Raw genomic sequence first — 14,092 nt, forward strand, 5'->3', positions numbered from 1 at the left:
AAGACAAAGGTTACTCTGTTTGAGCCTTATTTTAAGACGTTTTGTTGCTAGCGAACCAGAGATTTCCAGGAAGTAACTACAATATTGCACCACAATAACTGGTTCCCCATACGCATTCATTCACCAATACTGACATCTGTGATCCAAACATAGTCATTTCCTTTTCGGGAAACAGCAGCGCCTAAAGACGGGGCAGATATACACAAGGCACGTGTTCAGATGATTCAAAGCTTTAGGGCTGTTTTCTCTGAATGAGGGTTTCATTCCACTCTTGCAACAACATTTCCACTTTAGCAGCTTCTACAGACTCCAAACTTTACTTTTTTATCAAAGCGATTTTTCAATCTAATTCCAGACAGATTTATTGAGCTTTGAATCAAGAAAAAAAAAAAAGGACTGTTCCCAAAATGCTCTTTTTTCAATCTGAGAAGACTCTCGGAAACAGAGTGACGATATCAGTGTTTTATTATCGAACATGAATCATTATTGGTGCTCAGACCCCGGCGGAACGATATGGAATGCATGGCCTTGATGAATGATGGCCAGGATCTTCCCCGGAGCCTGGACCCTGGTGATGGTAGAAGAGACCTGGCCAATCGACGACGAGCAGAGCCGAGAAGCCAGGCGGAGAAAGGGGTGGAGGAGGGTCGCAGCACGGCTGGCAGACGGCTGAGTGATTGACCAGGGAGATTAAAAAGGGGATCCTGAGCGATGAGCGGCTGGTGAGGGGACGAGCAGCTGTGGTGATTGGCTGTCGTGAAGGTGCGGCTTGAGCGGGGTCTGTGATTGGATGATTGGAGAGAGTTGCCGGTGATGAGGTGATGAATGAATGAATGCAGCTGGAAGGTCTTTTTAAGCTTCATTTGTGCTCCTCATTTTACCAACAAGCGCTTCATAAACAAGATCATAATGCACATAACCTCGTGCAGTTCCTAGATGTAAGTTTCTGCTGCTCCCCCAACCCACGATGGTGAGTAAAACTACGGTGAAATGGTTCTGTTTGGGTCATGTCATGTACTATGAGAGGCTAGAAGTTCCAGCAGTACCAAACTCTCCTCATGTCAGTGTTTGGTCAGAAACAGGGCACTGCTTTATTCACCATCATATGTTTTACTTTATGGCGTCTGGTTGTGCCATAGATTTTGTCGGTTTGGTTTGGGAGAGACATTTTCGCCTTGATGTTTTGGTGACGTTTGTTTAAGGGCAGGGCTGAATCATTTCCGTGGGATGTGGACCAGAAATAAATGACACATGTGTTCAAGTCCTTTTCGGTCCATATTGGCTCTTGCAATGTTTAAAGTGTTAAACCATTGTGTAAGTATGTAATAGATGACCACAAAGTGCCCGGAACAGTGCGGTGTGTGTTGTAGAAAAGAAGATACAGCACTAATTGAGTGTTCTGCTGTGACTGACAGGAGTGTGATTGACAGCTCACGCTCTGCCGCTTCTAATAAAGCATGTCGTTTGTACACACACGCTCCACTATTCGCAAACTCATTAACATTTTTATGCAGAAACACAATAAATAATAATAAGCATGGATTCACTCACACAGTTATTGTGATAATGAAAGGTTATTAAATAAATTAACACTGTTTACATCCTCTATCAAGCGATCAAGTATTATTTATCAAACACTTTTCCAAAACCTACACAGATACACGGAGAACACGGACGCACATAGATCGTGGGAAAACCAGGAAGTGAAACAACTGGATCATTTGTTTCAGCTGTTTAAGAGCAACACAGTGTCGCATCTTCTCATCGACAAAGCGTAAGACAGTGATAAAGATGTGTTTGGGATCATGACCAAATACCAGGAAAAATCCTGTCTTTAAACAATAGAAGTGGGAGAACCTTTCGGGTTTACAGTCAACCCAACACTACGCCTGTCACTGTGTTTACTTACATTAGAGGAGCTTCCTCAGAGCATTTGACCGAACCATGTTTTCGTTTCCACCCTCTTAGACAGGTGCTGGTCAAAATGCCCCAAACACACCGCAGAGCACAATTACACCAGGAAAGTGCTCGGAAAACGACCAAAAAGTACATACTCAAATGGAAAATTAGCTACGTGCCAGACTAACTTGCTGGGGGGCCTTATCTGGCCCGCGGGCCACCAATTGAAAATAGCTGACCTAGAGGGTTTCTGCATTGAGGAATGTTTTTTCATTCCCTTTTCTCAGATTGTAAAATGAAGAATGGGCTTTGTATTGTGGTCAACTTCTTCCTGTACCACAAGGAAATGGCGTCTGGGAGTTCCGGCTCCTGAAGACTCTCCATTGAAACTGTTTTGTTTCTTCAAGTCAATAGTGAACACAGGCTTGTCATTCTGACCTCCACGAGTTTGTCTTTACAAGCCTCGCTGCCTGAGTCCATTCTTAATTTTAAAGTCCATTACAGTGCTGCATCTGATTTTAGAAGCTGTAATATTAGTACATATGATATGTAAATGAGTTTATGGCGCCTTTGAGGAAAGAACCTCATATAAAAGTCATTACAGATAAATGACAAATGTCCATGGATGATATTTATTACTTTATTGAAAAACAAATAATAATAATAATAATAGCAAATCAGTCTTCTTATCTGAATCTTTGGCTTTGGAGAATCTGTGGTTTGAGTGTGTGCCTTTTACATTCATGTCTACACTGGGTTCATAGAGCATGTTCAGGGATGCGCTGGTTGGAGGGGCGTCTCTCAGGTGCAGTGCACTGCAGTGCGCTCAGAGCCAGGACTTTAAAAGGACGTGGGAAGACAGCTGCTGTGAACCGCCCGGTTCAATGGAACACAGAAGAAAACCAGAGACTCATCATGTGTAGGCCTACTTTGTTTATAACTCTGCACACTATCAAAACAACAATCATTATTTTATGCAGAGAAAGATCTTTCTCTGCACATCCCAGTGCCTCCTTCCATGAGCACCATTTTTTGCTGGATACCAGAAGCTCCCTGTTCTAATTTCTGTTAATAATTATTTCATCTTTGGGAACAAGCCAGATACAAACATTTGAAAACGTGTAAAACCCCTCATTATTCGGTCCTGCGCAAAGGTTTACACCTGCAGCACACATTTTCCCCACACGTTTGACATAAGACAACACTCAACAGTTTCTCCGCCTCTATTTTTGCTCCCTGTGGTGAACTCGCCCCATCCATCCATTTTCTTCCACTTTATCCGGGGCCGGGTCGCGGGGGCAGCAAGTCTCAGCAGAGATGCCCAAACTTCCCGATCCACACACACCTCCTCCAGCTGTTCTGGGGGGACCCCGAGGCGACACCAGGCCAGCTCGGAGACATAGTCCCACCAGCGTGTCCTGGGTCTTCCACGAGGCCTCTTCCCACTAGGACATGCCTGGAACACCTCCCGCGGGAGGCGACCAGGAGGCATCCGGAACAGATGTCCGAGCCACCTCAGCTGCTCCTTTCGACGTGAAGGAGCAGCAACTCTACTCCGAGTTCCTCCCGGGTAACTGAGCTCCTCACCCGATCTCGGAGGGTGCGCCCAGCCACCCTGCGAAGGAAACTCAATTCGGCCGCTTGTATTCACGATCTTGTCCTTTCGGTCATTACCCAAATCTCATGACCATAGGTGAGGGCGGGAACGTAGATCGATCGGTAAATCGAGAGCTTTGCCCCGACTCAGCTCCCTCTTCACCACGACAGACCGATACAGCGACCGCATCACTGCTGACGCCGCACCGATCCGTCTGTCGATCTCACGCTCCATCCGTCCCTCACTCGTGAACAAGACCCCGAGATACTTGTACTCCCCACCGACCTGTAGAGGGGAAGCCTCCTTTTTCCGGTGGAGAACTCGCCCCACTTTGCATATTCATTAGGGGTCTTTTTTTTTTTTTCGTCATTTATTAGAAACGCAAATCTCAACTGCAATTGCTTTACCGCGCGCTTTAGCACGCACTATCGTGTTTTTGCGCGTGTGCAAACACAGCGAGTGAAACGGTCGCATCCAAGTTAAGGATGTAACTAACCTTGATTGCTTTTTTGCTTTTTGGTCGGGGCGGTTTGACCGGGTGTGTGCCGATTCTCGTGGAGGACACAGCACTGCGCTAACTGTCTGCGTTTTGTCATCTCGCGCCGCGCACAGACGCGCACAGTCAGACAAACTTCCCCAGCTGCGTGGGAGTGCACCGGCTACTCGCGCGCCAACTGTCCCTCTCTCCGAGCCCGCGAGAGTATTTTTATCCACGTTCTACCTCTGCGGCTCTCATCTACAGGTGCGCGTTCGTGTGTGTGTGTGTGTGTGTGTATGTGTGTGCGTCCCTGCAACCGGCCTCCCCCCTCTCCCTCTCCCCTCCCCACTCCCCCCCTGCTCTCCCCGCTCGCCTCGGCAGCCGGAGAAGGTGCGTATCATTGGATCATAGCCGCTGCCTGCCACACTGTCCAATCGCATCTCGAGAGAAACGGGAGAGAGACACTGGAGAGAAGAGAGAGAGGAGGAGGAGGAGAGGGGAACGAGCGAGAGAGAGAGAGAGAGAGAGAGAGAGAGAGAGAGAGAGAGAGAGAGAGAGAGCGGATGGGGGAGGGAGGAGAGGACAGCAGCAAGACGCGGACAAATTGATCATACACACACTCACACATACACACACTCACGGGCGCGCACACACACTCTCTCTCCCGTCCCCGGGCCTGCCTTCGTTTCGTTCTGTTCCGTTACGGCGGAGGGAGAAGGCGGAAAAAAAACAAAAAAACAATAACAGCAAAAGCCAGCCGTGCGTAATTTCTTTTCTTCTTGGCCATTCCGCTTTGGCGCGCGCGTTCAAGGGACTACAGCGGGGTTTTTTTGTTTCTGTGTGTGGAATATCAGTCTATCGTCTTCTCTCCCCCCCCCCCCTCGCTCCTTTTTACCCTCCATCCATCCCTATCCCGTGCACGTCGCACCAGCTGCGGTGTCGGCTACGCCAGCGACGAAGCAAGCACGAGGAAAGGAGGGGGGTCAAAAAAAAAAAGACGTCGCGGTTCGTGGGAATATGTTCCTCCGAGGGATTCCACCAACGCGGTAGGCGAGGTAAGGCAACGCAAACTCTCAAACACTTGCCGTTTTTTTTTTTGTTTTTATCCCCGTCGTCCCCCCCCTCCGCTTCTCCTCCTTTTGCTGCAGCGAAGGAGGTTGCAGCTTTTGCCCAAGTCAGCTCGATGTTTCTCAAGCAAAGGGGGTTTCTCTCTCCTTCCTTTTTTTTCTTCTTCCTCTCTCCATGCAACGCGATATCGTAGTAGGGACTTTGGCATTGGAGGGGGGGGGGGGGGGGGGGGGGGGGGGGGGGTGAATGAACGTTAGCGCTGGCAGCCGTGGTGATGAATGGTCCGTTCTTCCGTCAGTTGTGTGCGCGATCACCAGCGGAATGTTAACTAGCACCTTGGACAGCGCTCTCCGATCGCTGGGGGCCCCCGGAGCATAAGCGGTCTGTCTTTGGGATGAGGACTGAGGAGGTCCTGCTTTGGGACTCGGATGGACGGTTTATGGGAATGGTTGAAGTCTTTTTTTCCTCGTGCCGGACACGGTCCCGGTTTAGACTTGCCTCGAGTTCGTCTTCGGATTCTGTCCCGGGTTAGATTGGACACTGGTTTTTGTCAGGGGTTAGAGCTGTTTTAGGCCTGGCTAAGTCCTAGTTTAGGTTTGGTCCTGGTTTCGTGCTCATTCAGTTGTGGTTTAAAATGGGCTAAAACTTACTTAGTTAGTTGGCCTGTTTTGAGAGACCTGGTTCAGTCCTTGTTTAGTCCTGGTTTTGTCTTTGTTTAGCCCTGGTTTAGTCCTAGTTTGGTCCTGATTCAGTCCTAGTTTAGTCCTGGTTTAGTCTTTGTTTAGTCCTGGTTTTGTCTTTGTTAAGCCCTGGTTTAGTCTTGATTTAGTCCTAGTTTGGTCCTGGTTCAGTCCTAGTTTAGTCCTGGTTCAGTCCTAGTTTAGTCCTGGTTTAGTCCTAGTTAATCCTGGTTCAGTCCTAGTTTAATCCTGGTTCAGTCCTAGTTTAGTACTAGTTTAGCCCTTGTTTAGTACTTGTTTAGTTCAGGTTCACTCCCGGTTCGTCCTTGTTATGTTTAGGTTCTGTCCTAGTTCAGTCCTGGTTCAGTCCTGGCTTAGTCCTGGGTTAGTTCTGGTTTAGGCCTAGTTCAGTCTTTGTTTAGCCCTGGTTTAGTCTTGATTTAGCCCTAGTTTGGTCCTGGTTCAGTCCTAGTTTAGTCCTGGTTTAGTCCATGTTCAGTCGTAGTTTAGTCCTAGTTAATCCTGGTTCAGTCCTAGTTTAATCCTGGTTCAGTCCTAGTTTAGTACTAGTTTAGCCCTTGTTTAGTACTTGTTTAGTTCAGGTTCACTCCTGGTTTAGTCTTTGTTTAGTCCCGGTTCGTCCTTGTTATGTTTAGGTTCTGTCCTAGTTCAGTCTTGGTTCAGTCCTGGCTTAGTCCTGGGTTAGTTCTGGTTTAGGCCTAGTTCAGTCTTTGTTTAGCCCTGGTTTAGTCTTGATTTAGCCCTAGTTTGGTCCTGGTTCAGTCCTAGATTAGTCCTGGTTTAGTCCATGTTCAGTCGTAGTTTAGTTCTGGTTTAGACCTAGTCAATCCTGGTTCAGTTCTAGTTTAGTACTAGTTTAGCCCTTGTTTAGTACTTGTTTAGTTCAGGTTCAGTCCTAGTTTAGTCTTTGCTTAGTCTTAGTTTAGCACTAGTTTGGTCCTGGTTCACTCCTGGTTTAGTCTTTCTTTAGTCCCAGTTAGTCCTTGTTATGTTTAAGTTCTGTCCTAGTTTAGTCCCGGTTCAGTCCTGGCTTAGTCCGGGTTTAGTTCTTGATATGTCCTGGTTTAGTCCTAGTTTAATCCTAGTTTAGTCCTGGTTTATACCCAGTTTAGTCCTTGTTATGTCCTGGTTCAGCCCTGGTTTAGTCCTAGTTCAGTCCTAGTTCAATTCCGAGTTTAGTCCTAGTTTAGTTCTGATTTAGTATTTGTTTAGCCCTGGTTTAGTCCTAGTTAAACCTGGTTCAGTCCTAGTTTAGTCCTTCTTTAGTCCTATCTTTGTCCTTGTTTAGTCCTGGTTCTGTCTTAGTTTGAGTCCTAGTTTTGTCCTAGTTTAGTCCTGGTTCTGTCTTAGTTTGAGTCCTAGTTTTGTCCTAGTTTAGTCCTGGTTCACTCCTGGTTTAGTCTTGGTTTAGTCCCGGTTAGTCCTTGCTATGTCCTGGTTTAGCCCCGGTTCAGTCCTACTTCAGTCTTGGTTTAGTCCTGGCTTAGTCCTTGTTATGTCCTGGTTTAGTCCTAGTTTAGTCCTGGTTTATTCCTATTTTATTCAAATTTTATTCATTGTTATGTTCTGGTTTAGTCCTAGTCTAATCCTGGTTTATTCCTTGTTTAGTCCTTGTTATGTCCTGGTTTAGCCCTGGTTTAGTCCTGGTTTAGTCCTAGTTTAGTCCTTGTAATGTCCTGCTTTAGCCCTAGTTTACTCCTTGTAGTGTCCTGATTTAGCCCTGGTTTAGTCCTGGTTTAGTCCTAGTTTAGTCCTTGTAATGTCCTGGTTTAGCCCTGGTTTAGTCCTAGTTTACTCCTTGTAATGTCCTGGTTTAGCCCTGGTTTAGTCCTAGTTTAGTCCTTGTTATGTCCTGGTTTAGCCCTGGTTTAGTCCTAGTTTAGTCCTTGTCATGTCCTGGTTTAGCCCTGGTTTAGTCCTAGTTTAGTCCTTGTTATGTCCTGGTTTAGTCCTGGTTTAGTCCTAGTTTAGTCCTTGTTATGTCCTGGTTTAGCCCTCGAGCTCTAATACTTTAGGTCTGTTTTGTCCTAGTTCTACCTGTTTTAGTCCAGGGTTAGTGCGGGTTTGGTTTTGGTTTAGAACTGGCTCTGTATTTTGAACCGGCTAAATGATGTTTTAGTTGGACTCCTGTGTTAGACCTGGTTTGGAAGTCCTGTGTAAATTTAGTCCTTTTTTACTTTTACATAGCCCTGGCTTAGTCCTGGTTCACTCCCTGCTTTAGGTCCCCATTTAGTCTGGTGTAGTGATGGAATAGTGCTGGCATTGTCCTGGTTTAATCCTGGTTTAGTCCTTGTGTTGCCTTGTAGTCCGACCCAGTCCTGGTTTAGACCTTCTTTAGTCCCGGTTTGGTCATTTAATTTGGAATTAGCAACAGCAAAAAGAAAGTCTGTATTATTATTTTTTTTTTTTAACTCACCATCACTTCCATAAATGCAAGGGGGAGAGAGAGAGAGAGAGAGAGAGAGAGAGAGAAGAGAGAGAGAGAGAGAGGGAAGAGAGAGAGAGAGAGAGGGAAGAGAGAGAGAGAGTGAGAGAAGAGAGAGAGAGAGTGAGAGAGAGAGAGAGGGAAGAGAGAGAGAGAGTGAGAGAAGAGAGAGAGAGAGTGAGAGAGAGAGAGAGGGAAGAGAGAGAGAGAGAGAGAGAGGGAAGAGAGAGAGAGAGAGAGAAGAGAGAGAGTGAGGGAAGAGAGAGAGGGAGAAAAAGAGAAAGGATTGAGAGGATGAGTGAGGGAAGGGAGGGGGAGTGAAAGAGAAGGGAGGGAGAGAAGGGATAGAGAGAGAGAGAGGGGGGGGAGAGAGAGAGGGAGAGAAAGAGAAGGGATTGAGAGGATGAGTGAGGGAAGGGAGAGGGGGGGTAAAAGAGAGGGAGAGAAGGGATAGAGAGAGAGAGGGAGAGAAGGGATAGAGAGAGAGAGATGGAGAGAAAGAGAAGGCAGGGAGAGATTGTGTGAGGGAAGGGAGAGAGAGTGAATGAGAGAAGAGATTGTGCCAGAGAGAGTGAGGAAAGAGACTCCCTTTTGTCAATTCTTCACAGTATATACACAACATAAAATATATATTTAAAAAAAAAGGCCTAAACAAAAGTTGTCCTCCCCTGACTCCTCCTCCGACCTGTCAGAGGGACGAGAGAGAGAAACTGGGAGCAGCTGCAGCTCAGATATAGGTATGTAGGTCTTTTACAAAGTGTGTTTGGGGTCATTAGTTGCCTTGTTTTGCCGGATTTGGATCTCTGAGAACATCTTTAAGAATGCAAGTGCTTCTTATAGTTCAGCAGTTCATATTTTACTCTTCTGTCCAATGCTAATGCTAACGTTAAATGTGCACTGTGAACTGAGCCATGACTTAAAGGGGACATATCATGCAAAATCCACTTTTATTTGGAGATTTTAACATCAGAATCATGACTGGAGTCGTCATGTAGTTCTGTTCACTTTGGTTGTTTCCTCTTCTGCTGCCAACGCCCCCCGATCTGTACTTCCTGGATTTTGTTGTGTAATAGATAGAACGAGGGAGTGGGGATTTTAGACGGACAGTTCTGCCTGCTGCCAGCAGAGGGCATTCGTGCTAAGAGAGCATCGGAGGCACATCATGCAAATATTTTGAAACCATGTTGTACTGTAAAAACAGACTTCCTATTTCCCTCCTCTGCTGTTGAAGATCTGATCTATACTTTCATGGATATGTTGTTGTATATGTTTTGAGCAGGCCATCGCTCAAAGTCTGTTCACTGAAGCGTCAAGTTACCGCGCCGTTTATCAAGGTGAAAGTTAGTTGTTGCAAGGTCGCTCCCAAGTCCAGATAAAAAAAGTTTGGTCAGTCATTTGCCATCCAAGGCCCAAAGCCGTCGGCCTTCCAGCTGTGCCAGGTTGTTGCCAGGCTGTGCTAGGGTGACCAGGGCTGTACCCGAATGTCCACACTATTCCCTATAGTGACTATATAGTGGTCACGCCATTTTGTAGGGGTGTCCGAATGTCCAGAGAGAAAAAAGTTGTCCACTCGAAATTTCCCACAATGCATCTCGAAAAGTAGTGAGCATCGATGGTCACTAAACGGGTCAATATAGACCACAATGCATTGCGAGAGTCGGAGAAGAGCCTGACAGTGACAGGTCTTTGAACTAAACAACACGACTGAAGTAAATCAGCTGTTTCAGTCGTGTGTTTGTATTTGTCATGAATAAATGACCTAAATATAAACGGTTACGGTGAAAAGATGCTAACGTTAGCTGCTAACCTTTAGCTTGCGCTGTTAAATGACCGTTAGCTTCCTCTCGAATAATCCAAGCCATTCATGTGAAATCCATGTGAAATAAAGTGTATCTGACTCGTATTAATCCATAAATATTCCACTGTCTCATGAGTCTGGTTGGTCTTTATCGCAGAAATACTTTATTCCCGGAGTTTAGCGAACTTTTAGCAGATGTAATCTGGCTGGCGCTTCGGACACCGGGTTCTGACCTACTTTCGGCGTCTCTGAGCTAACGCTGGAGTTTTTTTTTTCTTCCTTTTTTTGTGATTAATTTTTATTTAAATGACAAATAAAACGCCTGTAAAAGTGCCAAAACAGTCGTTCTGTTTCATAAAATAAACGTTTGTAACAATAAGTAAATTGAGATAAAAAAAATGTAAAAAAACATATCTGCAGCCGCAGCGCGTGACGTCACGCAGCTCGGAGAAAGTAGTGGCTTGTGTCCGAATCGCCAACAGAATCAGTGACTATATAGTCGACTATATAGTGCGGGCCTATGTAGTGAATGAGGGGTTAGGGACTAGTGTGGACATTCAGATACAGCCCACATGTCCCGGATCCTGAATCTATCCCAGACAGTCCTGAAAATGATTTTTATTTTTATTTATTTGAGCATACATTTTGCTCAAAAGGAGTGGGCCGAAGCGAGAAGCGTATGAGCGCCTAATCTATGTGCATTTTTATTTATTTATTTATTATTATTAATATAGATTTTATTATGTACAGTGTACGATGTAACCCCTACATCGAGTGGTGCGTTAAAAAGCTGGGTGTTGAGCGGGCCAGTGGAGAGGGCAGTTGCTCCCCATCAACAAACCTGCACCCAGCTGTAGATGATGTTCCTGTGCTGTAAAGTGCATTAAAAGATGAGGTTCATGAGCCCGTTGGGAGGGGCTCATTCTTTATTTGACGATTCTAGAAAAAAATGGTCACTAGAGCACACACGAGTGCACACGGTGACACTCCGCCCTACACCCCGGTCTGCAAAGGCAGCGCGGGTCATTTCTGCAGATAATACACCGGTCCGGGACTGTCCTGACACAAGGAAGAAAGAACTCCAAATGTGCCGGTTTTGGAACTTCTAAGTCTTTCTTTTCTCTTATGAAACGGTCTCATTTCCTCTCACTTTCTCATTTCCTCACTGCGTGGCATAGCATTACTCACTCATCCCTGCGCTTAATTGTTTTGGTGATCAGTGGAAATAACACTTAAAACACAGACAAGCTTTCAACACGTAGCCACTGAAATGTTGATGTTTTGTGATTTTTACTCTTTTACCCTTGTGCACCTTTTGGCTGTTGCAAGGCGCCATGCAAATCAAATGTAGTTGATAGACTGACACTGCTGCCCGCAGGGGGAGCTCCAGGCCAGCTCCTCACCAGCCCAGGCCACTGTCTGATCCTTAGATTGATATTATTTCACATTTTAAAACATAACATCAAAAAGAGTGTGTTTTAACCTCTTAACTGCCGTGGTAGGAAAAATATGACTTAACATACAAGTGTTATATGTCATTTTTATCAGATTCACCTTCACAAAACTGCTATTGAGATAATGTTATGCCTATATCTTACCCAAAATGTGAACATTAAAAAAAGAAAAAAAGAAAAAGGATAACCGCCTTAGCCTTTTTGTTACTTTCAAGGCTGGTTGTGGAGGTCGAATTCTCATACAACCCAGAAGTGCTTGTACTCTTTCCATTTGTTGTAATATTTTGAATAGAAAAATCAAATCAGTTTTCCTTTTTTTCCCTATATATATAAAAAAAAATGTGTTGTAAAAATAATCCAAAAAATCCATGTTCGTATTCAGGACTAAATACACACATGAAATAAATATGCCATTGCACATCACTTCACTTCATCAGCATCTCTTTCTCTTCAGTTGTATATGTGCGTGTTGTGGGATGTCTTTGTCTTCCCCTGCTTCATGCCTTCAAAATAAAACCATCCCAGAGCCTCCAGTGCCGTGGTTATAGAGATACAACCATTCAAAGAAAACAAAGGCGCCATTTTACACAGAAATTGATCACATGTGCCGAATTGTCATCAGGGGGGCCCCAGAATCCAAACTATTATTCCCATAGCTAGAACATTTTACACAGTTGGTGCTGTCAATACTATTAGTAACTACAGTAAGTTTCAAATGAAAGCCATGAAGTATGTCTTAGGAATCTTTTTGTAAAGTAGCATCAACGTTTCGAAACAAAAAAAAAGCATCATTTTTTGGCAAATACTGTATAAGCAAGTGTAATATCAGTTGTGTTTCACTAACACAGATTTTGCACTCATTTGACCAAACCGCCTTTGCTCTGCCCAATCCCGTAGACCCTGGAAGCTGAGCAGGTCAGGCCTGGCAGGACTTGGATGGGAGAGACCGTTTGGGAACACCAGGAAGCCAAGTGAATGTAGTGCGTGAGTGAGTGGTTGGTGGTGGTCGGACGGGCCGATGCCGCAGACTGGTTGCCTCGCTTCCGTATGGTTCGAGTATGGAATGAACGAATAGTGCAAAGTGTAAAGCGTCTTTTGAGTGTCCAGAAAAGCGCTATATAAAACCAATGCATTATTATTGTTATTTTTAGAAACTAAAAGGTCTTAGCTTTCAAATGAGGTATCACACTGGTGTGCAGGCTCTAAGCTCTAGAGTCTATTAGCTTGGAGATTTGGATATGCAAAATGGAGAAAATCCGCCTGGTGGAGGTGGCAGTTAATCCCATATACAGGATATGTCAACTTCAAAGGAACAGGAGGCCGTTTTTCCACACTGAGATATGTTCTTACCTGAGCTTAGACGAGTTGACGCGTACCTGTGTGCGTGCCCTCAGTCACGCATAACGACCAAAGCTGCTGTTAGCATTTGGCCTCTCCCTGTATATTCCTATAGCTCCAAATGGGGGTGAAGTTGGAAGCGACCAAGCTCTTCCACGGGCACAAAGACCAGACAGGTACGCATCAACTCGTCTAAGCTCAGGTAAGAACATATCTCAGTTTGGAAGAACGGTCTCCTGCTCCTTTAAGTTTCCAAATGTGGATTATGAAGAGGTTTAGGAGCCCAAAATATCCCTACATGTCCCAGTAATCCGAAAAACCAAAACTCATCAACCATTGAGCTCTGACACCCTCGCGCTGGGACACGCCGGCGTAGACGACCCGGCGCGTTTGACCCGCGTCCAGTCCGCTGGCCCGTGTCATTCGGCACAAGTCGCTCCGATCAAAGCTGCCTTCAGAGACGTGCAGAGACAGAGACACAGACAGGCGCCCGGAGCCAGTCAATTACAGCCAGCATAATCATCTGGCTTCATTTAACTCAACGCGGTGATTTGATTTGATTGGGAACGAGATTGAGGGAAATACTTACAAGGTCGTTTTATTTGGGATGCGATTTCGAAAAATGTGTAGCTGCGGTTTTTTTAGGGGAAGATATCAAATCAAATTCTGCCAATGTCAGAATTGAGTGGTTTCATTCGATGAGTCAACACGTGTGTGAGTTCGGCGTCATCGGAGTTTGCTTTTCAAATTGGCTTTGCGAGTCCAGGGCCCTGTTCTGGTGTTACTAAAGGCTGTGGACAAGACTGTGGCGCTAAGAAAGGGGTGATGTTACATAGAGCAGTGACCCTCCCACGACTTACAGCATACTCTCCGTGGACCGGGGGGGGGGGGGGGGGGGGGGGGGGGGGGGGGGGGGTGTGTTTCGATCATGTTTCTTCCTCGTGGAGAGCCCAGTGCTCTTTGATACCGACGCCAGAGCAGACCATTGGTATATTCTCTTTCTATCGGGACATAGAATACATTTATTTTTAACTCACACAGCATTGTCTCATTGGCATATCAGATTGGTAATGGTAATTTACAGCTGCCCTCAGCTTTGGTAAATGGACTCAACTTAGTGTATATAGTGCTTTTCCACCTACATCAGGGGGTCGGCCCATTAGTCCGACGGCTCATTATTCCAAAAATGTCCCATTGAGTAGGGGTTGAAAAATAAAATTAGGTTCAGGCAAAAGTCCACTGACCTTAAGGTTAGGGCCAGTGGTTGTATCTGGCTCTCTAATCCACAACACAACTGGGTTAGAGCTGTCGGAATAATGGCACCTGCTCAATGG

At 45.6% G+C, this 14,092-nt stretch overlaps 1 protein-coding gene across 2 annotated transcripts in view; it reads left to right on the top strand.

Annotated features, from left to right (window-relative positions):
* Positions 1-4,968: 4,968 nt before the first annotated feature.
* The window catches only part of LOC306967729 (neuroligin-4, X-linked-like), a 166,004-nt gene continuing 156,880 nt past the window's right edge, over positions 4,969-14,092 (top strand). For both annotated transcript variants that reach the window (XM_079562882.1, XM_079562881.1), the window contains exon 1: positions 4,969-5,029. The gene's annotated coding sequence lies outside the window, so the exon portion shown is untranslated. The remainder of the gene's footprint in view (positions 5,030-14,092) is intronic.

This window comes from Gobius niger (assembly GCF_951799975.1).
Source record: "Gobius niger genome assembly, chromosome: 9".
Lineage (NCBI taxonomy): Eukaryota > Metazoa > Chordata > Actinopteri > Gobiiformes > Gobiidae > Gobius > Gobius niger.